The following is a 25,625-nucleotide window of genomic DNA, read 5'->3' on the forward strand; positions in this document are numbered from 1 at the left end:
CAGTCCAGAAGCAGCTATCCAGAAGTTCAAGTTAATGCTTGAAACAGGGTGAAAAGTATTACAACAGGCAAAGGACAGTAAACAACAGGCAAGAATTTGACCAAACAGTGCAAATGTCATCATGGGGTTATGTTCCTATATCCACTATAGAGCACTGCACCACTGTAACCAAGAGTCAAAGGAACTTTGAGGAAGCCCTCCAGGTCAGGAGCTTCAGGCAGTCTAGGACATTTATCGCAGGAATGACCACCTTTGTGGTGGTATTCAGCACCCAGCTTAAAAACTTGTCATCGCCAAGGTCTAACACTTATGGTACTACATGGTGAGCCACCAGGTACCAGCTGGTAGGTATATATAACATGCCACCAGACAGACAGCAAAGGGTTAGGCAACAACAATAGAAACAGAAAAAAACCACAGAAGAAAGGGTTGAGGAGAGCAAATATGCTGGCAGAAAGAAATGGGATGGCCTGGCAAGCTGGCATGTTCCCTGACCTCAAACTTGACTGCCCAGATTGGTTCAGACATTTTGATTTTCTACCTCAAGCTGTGATCACTAGGCATCAGTTCCTTCTCAAGGAGGCTTAAACAGAGCACTGAAAACCCACCTGTCAAAGCCTGACATCCTTCCCCCACCAGCAACTGAACACACGGCCAACCTGAAACACATTCCTCCTAGGTAATACCCAATGCATTTTGAAATCTCAGCTGAGCAAAACCTTCAGCTCACCAGCTTCCCTTTCCTCTCCTACTAGCTCCTATTTTCCAAACTCTGAATGTCCTGGAGATGCTACTTACAAGAAAAGACACACAGAAAACAGGCTGTCTGCTGAACTGCTCTGCTGTAAAGTGTTATTATGTGCAATATGGAAAAGTAAGAGAGCACAGCTCCAGCCAGACAGAAGATGCTGCTTTTATCAGGGTGCTTCAGCAGCATCCAAGAGAAGACTTCTTTGAGAATAACTTTGGAAAAGGACACAAATTTCTCTTATTTCTTTTCTTGTCCTGGGCACACTTATAAAAAGTCCAGTCTGGCTTCTCAGATGCCATTGTCACCATCACATGTGGAGTTCAGCTACTTTAAATGCCTTTTAAAGTTGGTTGTTCTCACTTCCAGCAAGTTCCTCACCCTCTACTGCAGCTGAAATTTTAAGACGCTGGGAGGAACAGCACATATAACCTCACATAACCCAGTGGGATTTAGCGCTTAACAGCCTTGCAGAAGAGGAAGGCAACACAAGACCACATAACAATCCTAGAGCTCATCCTGCAGAAGCTCCTACAGCCAAACCAAACCTGCCTGGTCCCAGGTTAGCACTACAGCAGGATGAAATTCGCAGTACTGGCTGAAATCACCGTCGGCATCACATCGGAAGGGTCACTGTCGCTGACATACGCTGTGTACCACCAAATCAGGCCCCGGAGCATCACACCTGCACAGAGCTGCATCCACCCCAAGCAGTGCTGATGAAACTGGATGCACCAAGTTTCTGTGTTTCAAGCCCGCTAACACAAGCTTGGGCACCTCCACTCCATCCAGCCCCAAATAACCAGATATATGCCCTCAAAGGTCTTTGAAACTTTATTCAAAGTTTAGGACTGCAGATGTTTAAACAATTAGCAAAATATCATCCATACTCTAAGCATCCTTCTTGCTTCAAGTTTTCTTCTTTCTCCTGGCCAGAGGAGAATGATGCGTGCACCTGTGGATGCAGAGAGCAGATTAAAGCCCCAAATCAGCGACCGAGTTAGCTCAGCACACCAGCCATCTCCCAGGCATCTCCTCCTGTACAGATCGATAGCACTACTCGTACTGGCCTGTCATAATTCTGGACTAAATGAAAACCAAACACCAAAACAAGCTCTCATTTTCTGATGTTTATTGGCTGAGGTAATGGGTCTGAGCAAAAAACGTCGCTTTCACAGGGCAGAACACACTGTTTATAATGCAAGCTTTTGAAGTCCAGCACGGAAAAAAATAAAGAGGGTTTTGTTGTTTTGTGTGCGGGGTTTTTTCCCCCCTTCTTTTTTTGAACGATGTGATACAAACCAGCTTGATACACAAATTAGAGGTGATCTCATCAGTCCATTAGCCCAACTAAAGCAAGACCATCACTTGCAAGGGGATGTGCTGGCTAGATACTACTGATTGGCCTGTGAGTAGCATTAATATGGGGGTACAAATGCAGCCTTCATTACACAGGCAAGGCATGGCTCCCAGCTTTCAATCTGCTGCAAACAGTTTCACTGTATTGAAAAGTGGGATTTTAGAGTAGCGTCTCACACTTACCGCTCTAGTATTTAGGCAGAGACTATGGCTAGTCTTGCCACCTCTCTTGATAGAAGGAAATGACCTACAGACATCATATGCATCGCTGATTCACACGAAACAGATGCCTTGTACAGAGTGTCAGCCCCTGAAAGGAGGGGAGGAAAAGCACTTGAAAATTCAGTAAGAATAGTAAAATGTGGTTTAGAAGCTTTCGCCTTTCATTTCTCATAAACTAGAACTCCATCACATCTTTCCACCAAGTTTCTTTTGATTTCTTTGTTGTAGAACGAACAATGCTTGAAAGCTAAGAAAGTCTCATTTCTAAGATGTTTCTGTTTTCAATCGAGCAGCAGAACTATTTATTTTCCTAGCCAGTGATGGAATTAAACAATTTGTCTTTGAAAACTCTATAAGCCTTCACCCTGACAAACCCCCCATCTGCTTTTCAGATTAAGGTACTTTGATTTTTACCAGCTAAAGGTTTATGAACTGCTGTATAAACCAAATTACTCTCATAGTAAATTATTTAAAGCTTACATGTTATTTTTTAAATTTTTCCCCATGGAGTACTCTGGAGATTCGGAAAAGAAAAGGCTCACTAGGGCTTTTTGAATTAAAAATGCGTAACAGGGAAAACCATGGAGCTTCCAGAAACTCGGAATAAAAAAACCCCTCAACATAGTTAAGTGAGGATAAGACACACCCCAGGAGAGACTTTTCAGGGTAGGACTGTTAAAAAAAGAAAAAAAAAGCTCCATTTCGGTGCAAGGAAGTTTTTTAAAAACAGATTAAGTTTCATCTGAGGTAGTATTTATTCCTTAGCTGGTCTCTGCCTCATTTCCTGATTGAAAACAGGGATAGGAGAGATCTTTGTGCACTCGCTTTAGATGTCATCAGCAGAAAACACACTGTGGACAGTGTTTCATTTAAAAGGAAAGCTGCCCTTGGTGCTCGTTGTCTCTGTTTTAGCTGTGTCCACAAAGGCACAGAGCATCCCAGGAGCAAAGGAGGCAGGCTGGAGTCCCAGCTGGGATAATGAGGGAGGCCACGTGGAGCATGGGACAAGAAGAACTGAGCCCACTACTGCTTCTCCGAACTAGGACTGATCTAGAAGAAAAAAACCACCAGTCCTTGGCAATAATCACAATAAAATGCTAGCAGAAGCTAATTCATTTTCCGGTCACCAATTCTGGGACAATTTTCTTTGCCCAGAGAAAGGGGCAGGGCAGGCAGCATTGCTGCCCCAACAGCAGCTCTCGTTATAGATCAATTCCTGAGCCTAAATCCTCCATTCTCTGGAACAACTCTTCTCCACTGGGGCACAGAAATAAGCACAAAATCTCTCATTTGAAGTCACAGTGCTTTAGCAAAACTACTGCAGGGATGGTATTTGCTTGACTATGGTATGATACAGTATTATTTGGAGACCACTAGCAATGCACCTTTATCTTCTGCTATACATCAAAAGCTAAGGAAAGATCCCCAAATTTAATTATGACATTCTTAGTTTTAAGACAGTGAGTAACCGTTCCCATAAATTAATATTTGTCACATGCAAACTGATAAAGAAAGTTATAGCCCTAGGCAAGTTAACAAGAGTGACCAGAACTTATGAGAAGTGTCCCTTCAGGATGTACCCAAACCAGGGCACACAAAGGGAAGGCAGGGGAACACCCCACTTTTAAAGAGCTGGCATTCACAGTGATTTGTTCTGCACAGTTCTTTTCCTGGTACGTTTTGTCATTTATGCACTCAAGCACAAAAAAAGTGTGTTAAAACAGCATCTCAGCAACACTGAGCGATTCACTTGAGATGTCTGGTCTGCATGTGCCTGTAGTGCAAAAGACTGACTTACGTGACCAGAAGCACTGATTTCCAGCATCCCAGCCTACCAGTTACTCTCCCTTCTGCCACCCATACAGCACAGCTAAGCAGCAGCCAGGTGAAATGACTTAGTTATTTAGATTAATTAATCAGGGAAGAGCAGGCAACAGCACTAACTCCCACAAGCATAATACAGGTAAATCAAACTGATGCTTTCCTTCAGAGCTGGTGACTTCCCTGAAGCTTAGCAGGGCTGAGTCCAGAGGTTCAGTGCCATGTCCCACACGGCGTTAGAGGAATGCCAGGGAAAGCATGCAGCTCGGACAGCACAGGGACTAGACCTCCAGCCGCAGAATGATAGTTTCCCAAGAGCTCCTTGCTGCGAGACTGGCCCCTGCTGTCAGACCAGCACTAACAGACTTCAACTGGGGGTGGTTACCCACCAACTGGCCCCTGGACAAGGAAGACCAAGGTGCTGTGTTCTACAGCTGCAGCTCGTTCAGGGAAAGGCAGTAGTGCCTGCCAGCGCAGTCTGTGCCACCCAGCCAAGCCTTGCAGAGCTGCCTCTGGGGGGATGAGGACCCCCCTGCCTCCAAAGACACATCCCTGGTGCCCATCTGCAAGGCAAAACAAGAAGGAATTTTCAAAGTTGTCAGTTTTCTCATGTAAAACACTGGTATCCAGCTATAAAAGACTAGGTAGAGGGGAGCTGCAGCTAAGAGGGAGGTTTGAACAGCGGTTGGAAGACAGCAAGGAGCTGCAAGCCACAGAGATGCGCTCCATCGCATTGAGATGGGATCAAAGGCAGGCAGCTTCCAACCCTCTAGAGCTCCCCATGAGAAAGGTTCAAAGGAAGAGAGCAGAGCCCACTTTGCATCTCGTCTTTACGGTAACCACCTACCACAAACAAGACATACTGCACAGCACCTTGCTTCTCCAGGGAGGTGTCTAGAGAATGACCAAAAAAAAAATAGGAGAACAGTTTAAAAGGCCTCGAGAGCACAAGAAACCCAAAGGAGCACCAAAGCTCGCTGTACCTTCGCTGCATTGTGCCCTCCCACTAGCTGCAGCTTCTCCCCCATTTGGGTCCCTCCCTTGCTGCCTCCAGATGCACCAAACCTCAGCTCAGCTGCTGTGAGGACCCAGCCCCAGCCCCAGCCACTTTTACCACCTAAATTCTGGGGTTCATCCGAGTGAAACTAAGCCCATCATTCCAAACTGATAAATCTTTTTTCTTCTCTTAACAAGACTTTTTTTGTTGTTGTTTTTGAAAAATGGAATATTTTGGTATACTTGGTACACTTTCTCCTGCAATTCATCTACACCTACTATATATCCCTTTGGCTCAGATCTCCCATCGCTAAGTGGGAGTCAAGCCCCATGAATTTAGGACACTAACAGAACTTAGCAGTTGTCCAGGCCAGGAAAGGACTTGATGGCACTTTACCCTCTGATCCCAGCACAGATCCACTCAAGATTAAATCAGTTTTGTTGCCTGGATTACCTTCTGACTCCTAGTCTTACTGAGGCCAAGGACATTGATGCTGATACTGGGTCACGTACTTTTAGGACTGATGCATCTGTGTCAGCTTTCAAAATTTCTGCAGCACATTGTGCGTGCTTATCACACTTTTAATAAAAACCATGATGTAATACATTTCCCAGAGCAGTTGCAGACCTCCTGCCAGGGCCCCGCAGAGAACCAGTGCTTTGCCTATGCTTGCGCCATTTAAGTTCCATTAATCTTGTACTTTCAGCAATACTAAGTTCACAAGAGATCATATCATTAGGTTTTTCCCCAGCTATGATTATCACTGAAGTCCTTGAAACTCTGAACAGATAGAAGCCCATCTCCTGGTCTGGTTCATTAGTATTTCTTCTATGTAAAAATTCTGACAATCTGCATAGTATAAGGGGTTGGTTTGTTTGATTTTAAAGACTGAAATGGCCATTGGTTACACTTCTACCAGCCACTCAGGATTCAAGGGATTTATCAGCCTCTCCCACGCTCTGCAAAACAGGGCTGTGTGCCAGAGACACTGCAGGTTTGCATTGAGCCCTGCAGCTCCCCAGGCTGGGTAGAACTATCGCTTGCCCTCTTGCACACAGCACTGAATAATGCCCTACCTTCAACCACTTCAGAGGTTTCTTTTCACTTCAGGATCTACTGCTAAAGTCTCCATCTTTTTTAAGGCTCCTCCCAATGTAGCTTACAGTCCTAGTATTCTCTCCCCTCTTCCATTAACATTCCTCTGTCTTGTACTACAGTTTGCTATAGGGAAAAAGTATACTAAGTATTCAAAAGTATATTTTGCAATACAAAGTTCAATTATACAAGCATCTCTCTATTTCGCAAGCATCATGTTCTTGATGTCAAATACGTCTCTCTAGTTTCTAGCATCTGCAATGACCAAGTTTGGCCCCTCTATCAACTGAACCTCCTCTCAAACCCCCAGGTAGTTCCAGGAGGTCCTGCCCATGCCTCCCTTTTGTCTGCTCTGCTCACAGGAGCATTTTAGGAAGTCTGAAAAAATCACCACCATGGCAGCATCAAGCTGTCAACAGAACCACAAGCCTACTCTGTTTATGAAAGGCATACACTGTGAAATAGCCTCTGCAACCAGACGTTGCACTGCAGAGCACGGCTCTCTGTACAGCCCAGGACACAGCGCTTCTCAGGAACTTATTAGGAGAACTGAAAATAGCAATTCTTGATTATAAAGCCAAGCTCACCCATCAGCAGTCAGTATTCAAAAAACTGATACAGCCTATGAGGAAGAAAAAAACACTCCAAAGTGTTCTGAAAAAAGAAATAAAAAGCTTTTGAGCTCATAACTTAGGAGACATTGGAGAATTGGAATACGTACAACAGTTTGGTTTAGCCACCTAATAATCTTAAAACATTTTAAATAAGCTCTATTTTAGCTAGGAAGGGTATGACCATCATAGCGAACATTTAGCTTTTGTGGGCTAAAGGCACCTCACAAAAAAGCCAACTCTTCCATGATACTGCTCAAAAGCTACGGGAGCGGTCACAGCACCTCCACACCTCCCTGCCCACGGGCCAGACAGAGGCATCGACGTGGAGAAGGACCACACATACGAGGACCATGCAGACACTCTGCTCCAGGCACAACACAAACCCACTAGAACAGACATGCTTGAAAAAATTAAAATATTAAGAATAAAGCAAGAGGAAACATGTAATAAATGTATTAGAGAAATGGCAAATTAAGAGAGGAGTCTCCTTTTTTTCTTTTTTTTTTTTTTAAGTTTTTTCCTATTTGGAAAAGAGCAGGAAAGTCATTCTCTTATGCAAGATGTTTTAATTCACATTGCCACTCTGACATCTCATTCATGGGCCCACCAAAACAACCCAGGGAAAAGGTCAGACACTGTGTAATAGCTATACATTAAGCAGCAATGAAAAACAAGAAACATCCCACACTGAGGACACGCTAATGGCTCTTTCCAGTCAACACATACCTAATTCACTTTTTAAGACTTTAAGTTGCAAATTTTTATTCAGCTTTCACAGCACAAATAGCCACAAGAAAGCTACCCAAAACCCCAATTTGCCAAGTCAGGATTATTTGATATGAAGGTCACTTCCTCCAGCCCCAGGCAAACTGCTTTAAACCCTTTAACAGACAGAGGTAAAAAGTACAAGGAATACTTTTATCGATCTTAGGATACAAGACACAGGTCAAAGACTGAGTGCACAAAAATAATTCACTCTTCTAGAGGAACATAAAAACACTAAATACTCAGAAATGCCCTGTGCTGGCATCAGTGGGGTGCAACAGTTAATTTGTTAAGGCAGATTAATGCACCCACAAAACCTACAGTGTTAAGGCAATTTTGACCTCTCCAGATTGGCTGCCAATATGATATAGGTCCAAAAGAAATTACCCTTTTCTGCTACGACAGAACAATAAATTGACTTCCTCAAATACAGTGGTTAAAGACTCCAAGTTCCTGACCTTGAATGTTTTACTAGTAGTATGCTGTGCTGTAGGGAACAATCAGGATGACATTTGCTGAAATGTGTGGGATTTATGATATAATAGGTTGCACATATGTGCCAAAAGAGAAAAAAACCCTCTTAAATCCAAGCAAATCAAGATTAATTAGCTATTAAAATAGCTAAGAGAACACAGTGCAGTACAGGTGGTACAACAAACCATCTTACTTTCTGTACACGGTGACTAAAGTTATTTTTGAGGTCACATCGTACATGTATCTTCGATCGCACTCTCACTGGGAAAAGCAAAAATTGCTGCTCCTTTGTAAACTCCTGCTCTTTGTAATTCTGCAGGTTTGCACTTTCATAAACAAACATTACGCAGTCCTTTTATAGGAAGTCCCAGTAAGTCCACAGGAAAATCCCATATTGTCTGGCTTTGATCATCAAGACAGACTGAAAATTAACTCTGGTATTTTTACAATGATCCTCATATTAAGGGAGAGGACATGCCGCACACATTCACCTCTCCACTTTATCAGTTAGATTCACTCTAATTTTTTTTCCCCCCTTTCATCCAGTTCAGTGACTTCTTGTTTTATTGCTGCTAATTACAATTACAGGTGTTCAGAAATCAACAGCCTGACAGATGCCTCATACCTTAAATGCCATCCCTGCAGCCCAGCACTTTGCTGTGGACCATGTCTCTCCAGCAGCACCGAGCAGGCTTCAGCATCACAAAGCAAACATTCTTCTGAAATCATAGCAGCCTGACTTCTTTTTTTCTTCCTACTGCCCCAGGAATGCGACCAAGTTGTTAATACCCTGCAATCTGCTCGGTTTCCCTCTTAATCCTCATTTTAACCAAGCCTCTCCTTGCAGGAGATCATATCAATATGTCCCTAGCAGTCAAACAATGCGGAAAAGAGCCAATGTTATTGTGAGCCTGAGGTGGAACGACTCTATTCCCAGCAGGAGATCAATTTGTACAAGGAAGCAGCGAGTTCTTCTCTTGCAGGGGTAACCACTTCAAATGAGCCAGACTCCCTGCGACAACAAATATCCTCGCTGGGATACGGTCAGCTAGCAAAACCTCACATACAAATGCTGCCGTTCCCTTTCCACAGGTCAGGAGAGCAAGGCACGCACATCTCCTTTCCTCCTGCGCAGGTCTTCAACAAAGACAACTTTATACAGCTTTTCAAGTCCCGCAGGCATCTCTCGACTCCGAGCAGGGACCATGTCGTTCGAAAAGATGTCTTGCGGCTGTGGCTTTGTCCACATTAACGCACAGCCTGGAAACGTGAACCACATCCCTCCTTCCAGGTACCTTCGCTCTAAGTTCGTTATTCTGCAACATGGTAAACTACCCATTAAGTTTATTTTCACACAATTTTCAGCAGCTCTCAGTTCCCCACAGACTACACAGTTAAATTCAAAGACATTTCCAGCATCAATGGGAACACTTCCCCAGGGCTGCATACCCTTTGGTTTGTTGCACACAGCCCAACTGCAGCATTCAAGGAAACCAACAGAGACCAACTTACTGACTTTATGTTTGCTATAGTACCCTTTTGTTACATTAGCCCATCCTGGGAAAACTTCAGTTATTGACAGATAAAATAAACATGAAAATAATTATAGAGCAGATGGACTTGTTGGAGAAGCAAGGAGGACCAGCTGATGCAGGGCCACTTGGGTACCAAATCAGTAAAACATGAGCAGGAGAAAGTCCCTCCTCTCTCCAGGCTTTCGGAAGTCTCCTTTAATACTTACTTAACTCTTTTCATTCAGCTGTTTACAGGATATTTGAGCTATTTGTTAAAGTCTCAACATCTTCCGCCACTTAGCCAGAAAGTGGAAAAACTGCTTTATCCACTCTCGTAGGTACCGAAGTACCACCCTCAGCAAACTAGGACTTGATTTACATGGGGAAATAGCTGCTCAGCAAAAGCCTCCCACGTGAACACCCTGATCCCAGATAAGAATACTGACAGATAAAATTAGCACGGAAAAGCTTTAAATCCTCACCAAAACTGATTTCTGTAAAGGCTTCCCTGTTTAGGGAAATGTGAAAGGGATGCAGTCAAATCAAATACCACTCCACCACCTGAATATTTTCAAAACACATTCTCATTGCTGTTCATTTTCCAAAAATAAAACAAAAAAAGCGACGGAGAATTCCTCATTACTCAGTGTGACTGTTGAAGAGACTGATGGAGAACAGCGATGCAGCGGTACCTATACACTGGGATTACGACGTTGTTACTCTCAGAATTGATGGACATATTAATTGGAGACAGCTGCAAGGAAAAATATCCTAACGACATGATTCATTAGTTTTCATAGATAATTACATCTGCTCATGGCCTCACAGTGAATCATTCATTTAGGGAATTTTTTGGGTATTAAATTTAAATGCTGTAATCAGATTTGTTAATCTGTGGGACAAGGCAAACCAAACAAAATTTTATTCGGGGAATTGTTTATACTTTCAACATTGACATTAATTCAGCAGCAGGAAAAAATTAGCAGCATAATGCATGCTCACGTAGGTTAAAAATTATTAATGGTAATCTCCTTCACTCCCCCCAGCGCTTGTAATGAGACTGTACAGATTTCTTCAAGGCTGCCTGGACTGCAATATTTTTCCCTGGATGCATCTTCATGCATTACACAATCCAGTGGCCTTTTAAAAAAAAATATTTTTTTTTTGAGAGAGAATGAAAGAATTAAAACAATTGATACTTGGTTTTGCCACTCTTATAGACTCAAAATGCAGCTGATTTTTCAGTGTTATTATATTACACATTTTAAAAACTTGTCTAAAACATGATTTAGCTGGTTTTGTTACTTTGAAGTAGCAGCACATATTCTCAGATAGAAACCCTAAAAAAACTTGCAGATCCAGGCCAGTTCCCTTCCTATCAAGTCACGTAAAACTCTTCAGTGAACTGAACTCCACCTTAAAAATAGGTAATTTTTTGCCCATTTTTTCTCCTGAAAGCCACTCTGGAATTTCCTATCTCTCAGTTTAAAGAAAAAAAAAATTTCTTGTCTGTAGTACTTATGGTCAATTTATTCCCATTTTTTCTTGAACCAATATTCCTCTTCAGCTTCAACAGTCTTTTTTCCCCTCCCTGATATTTTACTGCCAAAACACGAATGGAAAGCAAACCGTATCTCCTATTCATCCACATCTGGCCAGACTACACAACCGAAACATCAGAGCCTCTCTCCATGCTATAAGCTTTCCATTGCCCTCCACAGCCTTCACTACTTCTCTGGGCCTATTTCTCATCAAATCCATTCTTCTGGAACAAGAACCTGAAATTTAAAAGAATTTTTTTCACAAAGTTGTATCCAGGTCCAGTGACTCCAACTGCCATAGTAGCTCCAAGCACACTTGTCACCTGCTCCACATTACACTGATTCATTCCCCATCAAACCACCAAATATTTGGGTGGATCCGAGACAAGCTGAGGACACAGTTAGTCAATTGCTGCAGTTCATCAGACCAAAAATAAACTCAGGGCTTCACCCTCACAACCACATTTAGGAATTCCACAATCATCAGACGATGATCTGAACTACGTTGAAGAAAACAGGAAGGATCAGGCAAGAGGTATCTCATGGCATATCAAAGAATCCCACAGACTTTTAGCAAACTAACTCCATGCAACTTTCCGAGAAGAAAAGCTAAGGTTCACAAGCACCATAATAGGGGAAACATCTTTGGGGGGGGGGTGTCAAGAAACAAAGAGAAAGGTTGAGCACCCTGCCCAAAGACATCAAGCGAGTCCTTGGGCAAGCCAAGAATGAAAGTCCCAAGTTCCAACCACCAGACCACAACTATGCAATAGCAGCCACAGACGGAGCTGTTCCTAGGTGTATGGGAGAGAGCACCTTTGATACCACAGCTTGGATTTCTCTAAATCTATGTGCTACTGCTGAGAATCAGAATTAATGTGCAACTTGATATCTCCTGCTTTGGTGAAGCTGCACCTACGCAGTCATATTTTTCCTTGTTGAGGTTTTTGGGACAGGCAGTTGCTCCAAGGAAGCTGGAACAAATTAATATTTCCCTGAGAATTATTATTTTAAGAGAAAGAACTAGCAGAAGTTAAAAGGTAAGCCAACATCTTCTATTTTCTTTTAGTTAAGTGTCTGACAACACAGTATATTTTATTCCGGATTTAGGCCCAAACACTATACAGCGATAAGCTCCTCATTAGGCACACACTGTTACTGGAAAGCATCCCAGGCTCCGCAATAACATCCCAATTTTTGCAATACATACAAGCTTAACGCCCATGTCACAGCCGTGACTTCGAGAAAGACCTTTCCCAAAGTACGGCATTTGAGGTCCCCGCTCACCTCTCCCGAAAACATGCTGTTCAGCTTTAGCTAGTACAGCACCACTTGTTTGTGTAACTGGAGAAGTGTCAAGCCCTCTCATCCAGTGATTTAAACTCCTCCAGTGTTAGAAGGAAAACAAAGAACAAAGATGCTGAAATATCCATCATCTCGCACAGTGCCCATGGGGAGTAGCTGGAGGAATGCACCGTGCCGTGATCCGCTGGCCTCGCTTCCAGGTTACCTCCTGCTCGGCACACGCAGACTCCCTTTCCTGTGCATACGGCGAGGACTCGGGAAAGAATTCACCTCGACGGCTCTTCCAGACCATCCAGGGCTCAGCATTCCCAGGAAAAGCTGCCTGACCTGAAGGCATCATGGACTGCTTGATGCTGGTACCACACCTGGTGCCACATGACCACAGCAGGTTCCTGGACCCTCAGCTTGCAGACTGCACAGGCAACTCATGCTTCTGCAGAGAAGGCAGAGGCATGCCTGTATCATTCTTGAAACAAATTCAACAACTTGAAAACAGCAAACGCAAGAGCCAGAGCTGTTTCCTAGGAAGGGCTTTGGTTACTACATGCAGAAACCTACATGAGACATTGTTCTCTCATTCTCCAAATTTGGAGATCATGTACACATATTTTATTAATACCACCAACTACACAAATGCCAAGAAGGGAACTCCTTTCCAGTGAAAATTAAGATACCAACTTCCCTCTCACTGAGAAAAGGAAGTACAAGCAGGGAGATAACTAAAATAAATTAGATAAATTCAAGAGAAACAGGGTAGTAAGCATACTAAGCAAAGCCAGACGGGGTCAAACATTGTCCTTAGTAACCTCAGCACAAAAGGGCCATGCTAAGCACAGAAACAGTTTCAGGATGGCTACTCCAAGAAAACGCAGGGACAACCACCTGCTGCTCAGTGTCCCTGCCTGAAAGGGGCAGGGAACAACTACACATCTCTTGGCCAACGACCCTTATTCCTCATCAGTAGAGTCACACTGAGCTGAGAGCAGTTTAAATGAGAAGACATGGATGCACAACATTAAACCTTCCGTTATCCACTTTATTGCACTTTCTCATTGGAGAAGAATTCATCAGCGACAGTCATAAGTCAACTTAAGGAAGAAAAAATAAACCACTCAGAGCTGTTTTCAGGAGCAAGAGAATAAAACGAGCAGAGTCACACTTCTGGAGGAGCTGAGCCACAGCGCTAGGGAGAGACATGAGCATTACAGCAATGCCAAAACTTTGGCTCAGTGCACTAAGTGCATCTCATCACTGGGATGGAGAAGGAGACCCAGAAGACAGGTACCCTGCTCCCAGGATAAGACCAGAGGCAAGAGATTCTTCACTACTGAGTAGCTGGGTGTCCTCAACCTGCTGAGGCTTCTCTGCTGTGCAGCGCTGCGGTTGGGAAGGAACACTTTCATCTCCTCCTCCTCTCCAGACGGCACTTCTTTTGTTTTTTTTTCAACAGTTGGGCAATTGTTTTAAGGAGAAGTCTAGGAGGGGAAAAAAACCACATTCCTCTGAAACAGCATCACTACCAGGCACCGAACTGCAGGATCATCAAACCTGTAGCCACTTGCTGACTCCATGCTTAAAAAGCACCTCGGAAATAACACATACGCATTATTTCAGACAATATGAAAAGCAAAAAGAAAAGCGGTGCCTTCTTTTTACAAGGCATAAAATATACCCCTTGATTTCTAACTCTCCTCTTTACATGGTTTATTCTGTGCTTCTCTCCCACATGGAAAGGATGAAGAATTATTGGGGAGGGTAGTGGTTCAGGACAGTTTAAGTGTGCATGAAACGGCTGTTCACTCTCAGCACACCACTTGTGCTCTAGCAAGATCACCACAAACCCATGACACCGCTCATTTGTTCAACAAAGTTTCATGAATTCCAGCTGGAGACTCCTTTTTTCTTCCCCCAGAGCCAAAGGGAAACGTACTGATATTTTTCTTGTTTAGGATGTGGGGAAAGACACACAGGAACATGGAAATGTATTAAATAGTTAGATTTCTCTTTCCCCACTCCCCCCCTTTTTTTCCAGAAGAAGGGAGTCTTCCAATCCCTAAAACAGATCAAAAAAACAGACTGCATGTGAATAGCATCAGCAAGCACTGCATTCATTTACCCCTCTGAAACCCCATTCACCATATAGAAGCTACCACACACTCACAGCAGCAACCACCAGCTCAACTCCCAACTCTTTCAGCTGGCATTAAAAAAAGATTTAGTTTGGGGGTACAAGAACAAGAGCATCCTCTATGGGAAGAAACACAAAACCAAACTGACACACCAGTGATAACTACAGCACTCATGACAGTTTTAGGCTGTATTAGCAGCTAATCGGTTTTCAGCTTTGGGCAGGAAAAAAAAGCAGTGTCTGACAGCCACTGCCAGCAGTGATACGCCTTCCTAATTTACCTAGGATCTTCTGAGCAAAGCTAAATTTGGAAATTTCAGTGGTTAACACCACCCCTTTGATCCGGAAAGGATCTGATGGGAACTTCAGAGGAGCAGCAATGAACAACCCGAGTTATCAAGGATGGTTGGGCAGGACTACAACCGTGAAGTGCCTGCAGCTTATTTTCATATAACTGTTAGCGAGAACTATTGGAAAGCTTCCCCCCTTTCAAAACACAAATCTCTCACTAAAGTCAACAGTGCCAGTCAGTTTACAAAACGTTTTTATCCCAGAACTGAAGAATGGCTTTTCTGCTGCGTTTGTGTTTTGGTGATGTCAGTACACTCAGATGACTTTAGCCAGACAATATCTGCTGCTTTTAATGCCCAGCTGCTCTATTTAATCCCTGTTAAAACTGGTTTTCCCCTTCAAATTTCTTTACACACTGTATTGGAAGACTTGTTTCAAACATACTCCTTATAAATGCTCCTGGCAACTCTGAAATGAGTGCATTTTTCTTTAATCTTCCTACTAACTTCAGAGGATAAACTGTTCAGCTGTCACAATTTAACAGCATGGACAATGTTAACGAGTTGGATGAGAAGCCAGGCCACAAACTCCCAAGGTCCCACAGCACTTCCCTCCATCTTTATTCAAACAAGGTCTACTGATGTGCTCTGACAGACCAAGAGTCACTGAGTTCTGCAGAACAGACGAGCACCTTCAGCCCTATAGACAGCCAGCAGATATTTACTAATTCATACCCACTAATTAAGTTCCTCTTAACCAGGTAGATGATGTTAGCAAATGTCCACTAGGACTTGTACAGTAGAACAGAAAACGGTTCCTGGGCATTTTGTCCACAAAACTATTTACCTTCTGTGCTGGTTTTGGCTGGGGCAGAGTTATTTTCTTCACAATAGCTGATATGGGGCTGTGTTTTGGATTTGTGCTGGAAATGGTGTTGATAATTCAGGGATTTTTTCATTATTGCTGAGCAGAGCTTACCCAGAGCCAAGGCCCTTTCTGCTTCTCACCCCACCAGCGAGCAGGCTGGGGGGGCACAAGGAGTTGGGAGGGGACACAGCCGGGACAGCTGACCCCAACTGACCACAGGGATATTCCAGACCATATGACGTCATGCTCAGCATACAAAGCTGGGGGAAGAAAAAGAAAGGGCGGGACACTGACATTTTGTCTTCCCAAATCACCATTACACATGTTGGAGCCCTGCTTTCCTGGAGGTGGCTGAACACCTGCCTGCCGACAGGAAGCAGTGAATGGAATGAATTCCTTGTTCTGCTTTGCTTGCGTGCATGGCTTTTGCTTTACCTATTAAACTGTCTGTACCTCAACCCATAAGTTTTCTCAGTTTTACCCTTCCAATTCTCTTCCCCATCCCACCAGGGGGGAGTGAGCGAGCGGCTGTGTGAGGCTTAGTTGCCGGCTGGGGTTAAACCATGACATCTTCCTAGAGAGATGATTTTCTGCGGTTGTCTGACAATTAGTGTCAGGTTCATGCCTGCATTTTGCCTGTGTAGATAAGAATGTTGATTATCTCTCAATTCAGTTTCACATCAAATACATAAAGAATTTTATGATTAAAAAAAATAAACATAACCACCTTTAAAAAATATCAAACAGGCAAAACTCCACACACATCCTAAATTATATAAACCAGCTTGTTATCACACACAGGTTGAAAACAGCATGAAGCAGAACAAGCCTGGCATATGGTCTCTTTAAAAGGCTCCCTGGCCCCCGTATTAAAAGTTTTTTTCTCCATTATTCACAAAAAATCTGAAAGCTTCTCTTTCAGCAGGGACTGAGGAACAATTATTACCTTCAGAATGAAACCATACAGAGACACAGATATTCAGAATAGCTGTTGGCTGTCACTGATCTGTAGCCTGAGCACCACACTAAGAGCAACAGAAGACAGGAAAGTTGAGAAACACTCAGCTGAGGCTGGGCAACAATGTATGTCCTACTGAAAACAGTGAATTAGCACAGCCGTTTTGAGAACAGATAATTTGAGTTTCTAATGGGCTGGCACATCACTTTTCCTACAAGGACAGCCTATTATAAGGAAATCACTCTGCCTTGAAAATTTTGTTTGAAATGCCATCACAGCTGCACTGTGACTACTCAACAGAAAGCAGAGTGAGAAACTGGCCTTATGCTTATAATAAAGCTATAAGATTTCTTTTAAGTCAGCTTTGATTATTATGTTTTCAGTTTGTTTGCTTCTGAGGGGTGCAACCTTCCACCATTCAACAAAACCTCTCTTGCCATTCTCTTCCACCATGAATTCCAGCTTGATACAGAGCCAGTTAGGAAGCATACAGCAGATTTGGGTTTTATTTCCATTTCAAAAAGTTTCCTTATGCTAGGAAGCAAAACAGAAACGTGCCTCTTCAACATCTAACTGCAACGTGGGGAGACAGATCACAAGGTATTCCCCATCTGAACACTGACACGGGTAGGTGCAAAAGCAGACTAAATACACTGGTTTTCTTTCCTTGGCACCTTGAAAGATTAAATCTGTTTCAAGTGTTAAGGGAAGGTGGAATGAGTCCCCGACTCAGATGTTAGTCTCTCTCATTTGCCTTCTGGCTTTTAGAATAGCCTTCCAGGTCAGAAGGTGATGCAGCATTATAAAAACTGACCTCCAAATTCTCCAAGACTGTTATGGTCCTGCCAAGCAGCAAAGCTGTAGTTAGCAGGATTCAGTGGTCACTTGCTGTTCACCAGCCAGAAGCAGCAATGCTGCACGTGCGACTCTCATGCTTTAACTATTATTACCACTGCTAAAAAGCCATACTAGAACTTGTAAGGAAAAACATTCACAAAATGAGATGAGAAAGGGTAACAGAAACCCAAACTGCCATCTCCTCCCCCCACCCCCCCACCCCCAGCATTCCTAATAATGCTTTTTGGAAAATACAAAGAAGGAAGATACAGCATTAAGTAGCCCCTTTCCCAGAGAAGGCTGGAGACCCCAGAAGAGGGGACCAAAGACAATGCGTGCAAACAGCAGCATCCTTGCACACCTTCAGCTCCGCTTCCCTGTGGGTGATTAAGGGTTCTTTGTGCCCCATCGCACAAGTGGCTCCATGGTGAGGAAGAAGAGCTTATTTTCTGTCAGTAGCACCCCATAAGCACAGCAAGCCCAACAGGTTGTCAAGTGCTGTGCTAGGAGAAGTCGCAGCAAGCTTCTCTTTGCCACCAGCCAAGATACAACAAGCAGCACCAGACCACCCTTCCTAACAGACATTACTGTGCACCTCAAAAGCCACCCACCCCACCTTAGTCCTGACACATCTACACACCAGCAGGCTTAGATTTCAATGAACAGGTGCTGCGTAAAGACCCTACAATCGCCCGGCCTGCCCTGGAGGGAAGCAATAAAGAGCTCAGTATGGAAAACCAATGATCAGTTTAAATCTGTTGTCTCTAGTTCTGGTCTAGCACAAGAAAACTTTGAAAACAAGTTTCAGAAAGTGGAGAACAGAACTGGAGGGGACGGATTAGACAAGTCTCTGGAATGACAATGAACTCAGGGAAGAACAGGGGGTTACTAAGAGTCATTTACTAAAAGTCATTTTCAGGCAACACAACACCCAGATGTGAAGAACCTCTCCTATCAGTGCTTTTCTACCTCCTCCATGCTCAACATCACTGAATATTCAACCTCTCTGCTTTAAGAGTAAGCACTAACCACTGTGGATGAAGGCGTAGCCCTGTAAGAAAAAGAGGAATACATTGATTTTTACACACAAACCTTCAGACCTTCCCTTACAAAAGTCCTGTGGTCTCCAACTATGAAAGTCATTTTCCTTTCATTGAAAACACACCACCCACATTACCCATAAGCAAAACTATTATAGTTCCTATTGTAACAAAGCATCAAATGAAGTTTTTCGTAAGAAGTGAAGTCACAACAGCTTAACTAGTGGAAAGTACCACACTTAAGTGTAATAGGCTCTATTCAAGTTTAAGCACCGCTACAATTACCTATGATTAGTGAAGTACCATAAAACAGTGGGAAAAACCCAACTGGTCAACATTGACTCCAGCTGCCACCCAGATGCACCAGTACCAGCAAATGCATAATCCTGCCCAAATTCTCACAAGCTCTTTCATCATTAGCACATGAATGTGTACCATGCTACAGTCTTCTCTCTCTATCCACAGGCTGGTGCTCTGAGGTAGCTTGGTCCCAACAATAATTTCCAAGTGAAAATACTTATTTATAATGGGAACTATTACAGAAAACATAGTCTATGTCCTAAGCTCAACCAGAAGGAAGCTTTCCTCCCAGCTTATCTGATTTTCTATTCATTTAAAATATCATGTTTCGGAAGGCCACTTTAGAGTTCAATTCACACTGCTAATTTTCTTTGGCAAAAACCCACGTTATCTACAAACATTGGCTGAAAACCCTATTACTGTAATGTGATACCCACACCCTGTTGCATAGCAACTGGATAACACGGCAACACAGAAAATGTTGATATTCCAAAATAGCAGCAGGTAACAGGGCTACTTAACTGCAAGCAGAGCTCTATCAGTAAGATGCCCAGGTGGGATGCAGGAGTTCAAGAGGCAAGGAACACCAAAATTAAGAGGTGCCACCCCAGTCCCTCAGCTTGCCTGCCTGGCACAGTCCCTCCCTGTGACACTGTCCTGGTTCACAGCTCATTCCTGCCAAATGCCGCAGTGCCAACAGGCATCTCCTGCTTGCTCTCCACCAGCTCCACGCTACCCCAACTCTGAACCCAGGAGTTCATCGACTGGCTTTGTCAATGGTAGTTGGTTGTCTTGCGTCACTGTTCTCTCTAGTTTCCACATGGCACCATAAACACAAAGGTCAGAGTTATATAGAAAAAAACATTTTGCAAGTTTATGCCAAATGTTACCTTATTTTTACACAGGGTCTGCCCAAAACAGACCAAAACCAACCTTCTGAAACGTCTAGTAGTACTTGAAACCAATATTCCTTTCAGCATTTCTGCTAACACCAAGAGGAGACTGATGCAGCAGGTTCAGCTGAGCGGCCATGGGGAACCCTGGAGTCTCTGGTCCCCAGGTCAATCCATCGGGCATCCTGCTTCAGAACTGGGAACCCCGTGGCCTCGCTATCCCAGGGCCAAATTCATCACTTTATCACAGACAAAGGTATCTCTTGAATTCCTACCCTGAGCTTGGAAAAAGGCGGTCAGGCGCAGATGTTTCAGACTAAAGACTCTGGACTCAAACCAGCATTTTTCAGCAAAACTTGGTTCTATAAAAAAATTTCCAACAAAATTTTGAGATCAAACACCACTGGAGTTACTTCAGAACAACGCGATCAGCGCCCCTGCACTTTGATGCCAGCCGGTTCATATTATGGTATCTTTTTCCAAGTATGTGATTTACTCCCTTCATGCTAAAGTGTTTCTTACAAAACTGTTGGGAGAGAGTGAAGAGGAATTTTGTCTGCTTCCATGTCCAAGAGCTGTACTACTGTCATACTGGAGGATTATTCTACTTCTTAACGTCTAACAACAAAAGCAGTTCACTGGGGGCAACAAGTACATCACATCCACACCCAGGGGTCATCAGGGCAATAGAAAAGGACTTCAGTCAGGTAGTAAGGCAGAATATTTTTCACAATACATGGCAGAAACAGGATAATACCTGTATAATCTTATTTGTTTTGGGACATATAGGGATAAAACACATTTTAATACACCAGCAATTCAAAAATAAAAAAGGTTATGCTCGTAAGACTTATTCCACCCAAGTTTGCAAGGGTTACTTTATTATTTTATTTTTTATTTATAATAATAATTATAGCACAATTATTTTATCTGTTTTTAAGTGAGCTCAGGATGCTTTAAGATATCAACTTCACCATTTTAAAAGAATCCCATGTTTATGTCACATTAATTATGTTTATGACTGAAACGCAGCTTTGAGCAAGCAACTGTTCCCAGCACTCTTATTTCTGCTTTCATCTAGTTGCGATGAACTGTGTACATGCATCTTACAAAGGGGTAGCCACAGGGCCGATTTCAATGTCTTAATTTCAATGTCCAATTTCAATGTATTAAGCCAAGTATTACCTGCCATTTCCAGGCTGGATCTAACAGCAGATTTTACAAATATCTAAGCAGTATTTAAACAAGCAAGAAAGCCACATTTCCCATTCAAATACTGCACAATAGAGATCCATCTGCACACAAGCACTTACAGCAACCAGCTTTATTCTGCTTTCTGTTCTTTCTATGGTCAGAGCATTGCAAGATGTTGCATTTCATTTTCTGGTTCTGAGAGGTGCTGATTACCAAAGCTGTTCCATATGTTACATTTATTTATTGCAGAACAGATCAGTAAAGAACTGAAACTGCGTGGCGACTGATAAATGTGATAGGGTCTATCAATTTTCAACAGAGATGCCACAAGTAGATCTGTGTTTCGGGACTGCTCAGTAAGAGAGGGGGGCTGGAGCAGCCTCAGCACCAGCCTGAAGGGATTTTCCCCAGCACTGCTGGGAGTTGATGGTATCAGCCTCCTCGCTGCATCCATCCAGGCTCTCACCTGCTGCTGCACACACCTCGAACGTTTCACTATACATCAAGCGCAATCCCTCCAGGCTGCAAGAAGGGATGCCCTGATCTCAACCCACCCACAACTCAAAACCTGAGCTCTGATAATTAACACTATATCCTGCTCTACCACCTCACCTCAAAACTCCACACCACTGTATCCAAACTCCTTTTCACACTATATCCACCTGGCATTAAAGAAAAAGGTCTAACACAGAAGAGGCTAAAATCCTTCCACAAGAAACCAGCTCCCACAAACCCTATACAGGCAAAACACTGGCACTTAAACTTTCTTTAAAACCCAACATCCAGCACTTAAAAATTGCACGCATAAAAATCTGCCCACAGTGCTGCACCTATGAATTGTTTCTGTTGTCTCACTCCAACTTCTTTGGGAGCAACGAATGCTGCTTGTGTTTTGAGTTGTGTTGGACACCAGTCTAACGTTGAACAAGTCAGCACCAGTGATTTTGGGCACAATAAGCCATAATCACCAGAGATCTTGACAACATAAGCATCAGAGAAGCAATATATTCTACTCAGAGTCTAGAACAGGAGAGATAGGATAGTTTCTCCATGCAAAGATAGGAGAAGAGATGAGCTGGAAGCACACTTGGAGGTAATGGGAAAACCAGGACAATCTGCTAGAGAGCACTCAGCAACCCGCTCAGTGGTGAGTAAATCCAGTTCAAAGCACTCTTCGGATTCCAGCAATACCTCACAATAACAACATGCCCAGAAACATGGTTTTCTTATTCTCTCCTGTGTCGTAACCATTCAGGTTTTGACCCTAAAAGTTTTCTGGGAAATCTATTAAAAGCCTATTAAGCATCCAACAGCCCACTCACCGAAATCACCATGACGCAAGAGCATATGGTTCCTACCAAGCATGACTTTCTTTTAAGCCTGGATATTGCCTTCTTTCCTATAATGCCTAGGCAAGCAAGTTATCAAGTGATGCGGGACAGAGCAGTCACCTACTTCTCCCCCCCATAAGTCCCCAAAAAATCCTCTGAAAAGGGACAGAGGAAGCACTAAAGTTAGAGTCTTTTCAAGTATAAACTGAAATATAAACTCCCAAGCTGCATTTCATTGCCACAAATAGCAAATATTTAAAAATAAAACATTATTTTTAGCCTAAGTGGTGCTTAACGATTCAAGAATAAAATATTGCCCAGAGACAGCGATATGTCATCATTTGAAAACGCTGAAGCAGCCGCGTCCTGTTCACACAGAACACCAGCTTACGAGGAGCAAGCGAGAAAGCGTTTGGGACCCTGCCTCTTACATGCAATTAAAACCTTCCCTGATTCAGTCAAAAAAGAGGGACAGTACTTAAGGAGAATGAGCCAGATATAATACCTCGGTATTATCTATGAGGGTAAAATAAATAAAATTATACAGAAACTCCCATAACAGTTTCCTAGATCTTCTAGCAAAGGCTGTTCTGCATGGGACAATTTATCTCCTGCCTTTCTTTTATGCAAGCAGTGACTGCAAGGTCAGGATATACAATTTCAGCTGCTCACAGACAGGTATGCGATTTACCAAAAAGGGGCTGTAAAGGAGAACAGACTAGGTTTGTGCCTTTCTGCTTCTTTACGATGCATGACAGACAGCTACCCTAAGAAAGTAGGAAAGCAGGCTAAGAAAATAAATCCCCTCTCTATGGTCTCAATCTGAGATTTTTTGAACAGGGGGAAAAGCTAAATTAACACGGAAAAAAATCATCAGAGTGTTGAAATATCTACAATTACAGCTAGGTTTTGTTTTCTTTTTAAACAGTTTAAATCAAATGCCTGAAGAAGCAGATGGGAAACTTTCTTTTGCTAAAAGTTGAGGCTTATATCCCTGCTAGAGCTCTCCATAAGCCCTGCTAGAAAACTAAGGACAAGACGTAACAAACAAGATATTTAAGATCATAACTCTTATCAAAAAACCCTGAAAGCCTTAAAAAAGGTCAGAAACTCATTTTTCCTTGGCGGTAATTTCTCCAGCATTTCTGATCACCGTGAAGACAGATGAAGGAAGACAGCTTCCCAACTCCCCACCGCGGTGTGGGTGAGGTAGGGATTGACTAACTGTGGAAAAATCCACATAATTGAGAAGACAAATGTTGAACAGTTATTTTACGGCTTGAACTATTCAAGGAAAAACGCTAACTGTGCCAAGAGGCCAGACAGACTCATTGTGTGTGTGTGTGTGTGAGTATGTAGGAGCCCAGTCACATTTCAGAAGTGCAACGCTTTTATCCTCATCCAGGTTGTGCCTTGCTGGTTTATCTGTTTCTGTGAAGCGCTGCATCAAGTTGTAAAAAAATACCGAAAGAAAAAGTATCATCTCCCAGTATTATGTGTACACAGAGTGTAAGAAAAATACACACATAGGCTCAGTAGCACGACCCACTATTAAGGCCATTTGTTGCTTCCCATGAGAAGGCCTTATTTTCGGTTGCTTAAAATCATGAAAAACCTTTAACGACTCAGGCTCAAGATTCCCAACTTGGATGTCTGCTTCCACATGAATTAAAAAAAAAAAAAAAAAAAAAATTTAAAGTTTCAGCCAAAATATCTCAGCCATTTCAGAACAATGCTGTTTTTTCCACGTTAAGACTCTCCAGTGGCCTCAGGAGCTACAGTACCCCTATGCTTTCACATTAAGACATACAGAAGTTACAGGGAGATGGAAAAGGACCCAGAAGGGGAACTAGTTGAGCAAGAATGCTGGAATACTGACAGGTGGTTTCAAAAGTGAGGATTAGACATTCAGAAGGGGAGATTAAAGATCAACTCAATAAAAGCAGCAGAATTAGAAGTCTGAAGGAAGCTGTAGAAGAGATAGGAAAGAAAGAGCTAGAGATAAGAAGTTGTCTAGTCCATCTCCTGCTCTAACTCAGCTCAAGCTGTCAGGAATACCCACAACAGGGACTTCCCAACCTCCTGACATGGGCCACTTCACTGCTGTTGGAAGGATTTTCCTGCTCCTTTTGACCTCAACTTAACCCTATTACCAAAAGCCTTCTCCCTCCCCTCTTGAACTAGCTTGTTCCACTCTTCATGAACTTTGTGTTCCCATCTCAGCCTTCTCTTCTTTAAGCTCAGCTACCCCAGCAGTTCGTCCTTCCTGGTGGGTCACACCTCAGTGCTTTACATCATGCTTTTGCTTTACATCATGCTTTTGCCTACCCTCTGGGGCCTCTCCCCAGGTCCATGTTACCTTGAAGAGTTCTGGCCCAACCTGCACGGTCTTTTTCTCAGCGCCAAGCATAATGAAGGATCGCATATTCTCCAGACAACACTGGCTGATATAGAGCCTTTTCCACAGCATTATACTATTCATTCATGTTTAAGAGTTGACTCTATAGACATCTTTAATTCGATTAAACCTTACAGAAGAGTCATCCTTTGCAGGTAGCCAGACTGATTATCACTCTAGTTTCTCAAGATCATTTGGAGGAGTTCTAGCAATTACTCCCAACTTAGCTGCAGTCTTTCCCACCTTTGTGTTAGACAGAAGTTGAGTAAGCACATTGTGTACTTCATCATCCATGTCCTTAACAACAATGCTGAACAGAACCAGACAGGCCCACACAGCCCAACTAAAGACATACCCCTATTCCAACTATGAACAGTCAGTTCCTAATTTCTGACTATCATTATCCAATCAATGACACATCTATTGGGATTATTCATTTGAAGCCATGCTTCCATACTTACAAGGAAGTCTCATGAGACAGCATCAAAGCCATTCTCAAGTCAAAATGACACCTAATTCTTTTCCCCTACTCATAAGGCTCTTCCACAAAATAAGTCCAAACTTGTTTCACACAACTGACTCTTAACAAGGACTTACACGAGAGCCACTGCAGACTTGTCATCTCATCAATACTTACAAATAGTTTGTTTTGCTGTACCAGAGTTCTCCCAGCAGAGTTTGACTGCTAGAAACCCATCCCACCAGAACCTGAAAGGGAGCACAAAGATGCTTACTCCTTATTCTTACCTCTGCTGTCAGCAACCATCCCTGAAGCCCACAGGCAAGACATCTCACACCTCTCTCATGCTGCTCCACATCATCCAACACCGGTAAAATTACCCTGTCAGCCTACGTTGCAGAGGTCCCTGTGTAGGTGTTCTCATCTGGCTGCTGACCCAGGCTTGGAGACAGATCCATATGGCAGTGGCTTCC

At 43.1% G+C, this 25,625-nt stretch overlaps 1 protein-coding gene across 3 annotated transcripts in view; it reads right to left on the reverse strand.

The window, feature by feature from the left end:
* The window catches only part of STX8 (syntaxin 8), a 112,599-nt gene that overhangs the window by 63,331 nt on the left and 23,643 nt on the right, over positions 1-25,625 (reverse strand). The window contains exon 6 of one of the 3 annotated variants that reach the window (XR_011327181.1): positions 2,291-2,417. The exons of the other annotated variants lie outside the window; for them this stretch is intronic. The gene's annotated coding sequence lies outside the window, so the exon portion shown is untranslated. The remainder of the gene's footprint in view (positions 1-2,290; positions 2,418-25,625) is intronic. 3 annotated transcript variants of the gene reach the window in all.

Source organism: Haliaeetus albicilla, chromosome 12 (genome assembly GCF_947461875.1).
Source record: "Haliaeetus albicilla chromosome 12, bHalAlb1.1, whole genome shotgun sequence".
Lineage (NCBI taxonomy): Eukaryota > Metazoa > Chordata > Aves > Accipitriformes > Accipitridae > Haliaeetus > Haliaeetus albicilla.